The following is a 1,317-nucleotide window of genomic DNA, read 5'->3' on the forward strand; positions in this document are numbered from 1 at the left end:
ATTGTCGGTCCGGGCCACTTCATCCAACAATACCGCCGAACCAAAGTATGACATGCTGGTAGGCAGTATGACTTATATCGCCCACAACTCAGTTGTGTTCTACTCGTGCATATAACATCAAACCATAAAACCTAGGCTCGGATGCCACTGTTGGGGAACGTAGTAATTTCAAAAAAATTTCCTACGCACACGCAAGATCATGGTGATGCATAGCAACGAGAGGGGAGAGTGTTGTCTACGTACCCTGGTAGACCGAAGCGGAAGCGTTGACGCAACATAGAGGAAGTAGTCGTACGTCTTCCCGGTCCAACCGATCCAAGCACCGTTACTACGGCACCTCCGAGTTCTTGGCACACGTTCAGCTCGATGACGCTCCCCGGGCTCCGATCCAGCAAAGCGTCGGGGAGGAGTTCCGTCAGCACGACGGCGTGGTGACGGTCTTGATGTTCAACCGTCGCAGGGCTTTGCCTAAGCACCGCTACAATATGACCGAGGTGGAATATGGTGGAGGGGGCACCGCACACGGCTAAGGAACGATCACGAAGATCAACTTGTGTGTCCTAGGGTGCCCCCCTGCCCCCGTATATAAAGGAGCCAAGGGGGGTGCGGCTGGCCCTAGTAGGAGGCGCGCAGGAGGAGTCCTACTCCTACCGGGAGTAGGACTCCCCTCCCTTTCCTTGTCCAAGTAGGAGAGGGGGAAGGAAGGGGGAGAGGAGAGGAAGGAAAGGGGGGGCGCCGCCCCTCCCTCCTTGTCCAATTCGGACTAGGGGGAGAGGGGGCGCGCGGCCTGCCCTGGCTGCCTTTCCTCTTCTCCACTTTAGGCCCATGAGGCCCATTAACCCCCCGGGGGGTTCCGGTAACCCCCCGGTTCTCCGGTTTTATCCGAAACTTCCCCGGAACACTTCCGGTGTCCGAATATAGCCGTCCAATATATCAATCTTTATGTCTCGACCATTTCGAGACTCCTCGTTATGTCCGTGATCATATCCGGGACTCCGAACAACCTTCGGTACATCAAAATACATAAACTCATAATGAAACTGTCATTGTAACTTTAGGCGTGCGGACCCTACGGTTCAAGAACAATGTAGACATGACCGAGACACGTCTCCGATCAATAACCAATAGCGGGACCTGGATGCCCATATTGGCTCCTACATATTCTACGAAGATCTTTAACGGTCAGACCACATAACTACATACGTTGTTCCCTTTGTCATCGGTATGTTACTTGTCCGAGATTCGATCGTCGGTATCCAATACCTAGTTCAATCTCGTTACCGGCAAGTCTCTTTACTCGTTCCGTAATACATCATC

The sequence above is a fragment of the Triticum urartu genome, chromosome 7A (assembly GCF_056163025.1).
Source record: "Triticum urartu cultivar PI428250 chromosome 7A, HENAU_Tu73, whole genome shotgun sequence".
Taxonomy (NCBI): domain Eukaryota; kingdom Viridiplantae; phylum Streptophyta; class Magnoliopsida; order Poales; family Poaceae; genus Triticum; species Triticum urartu.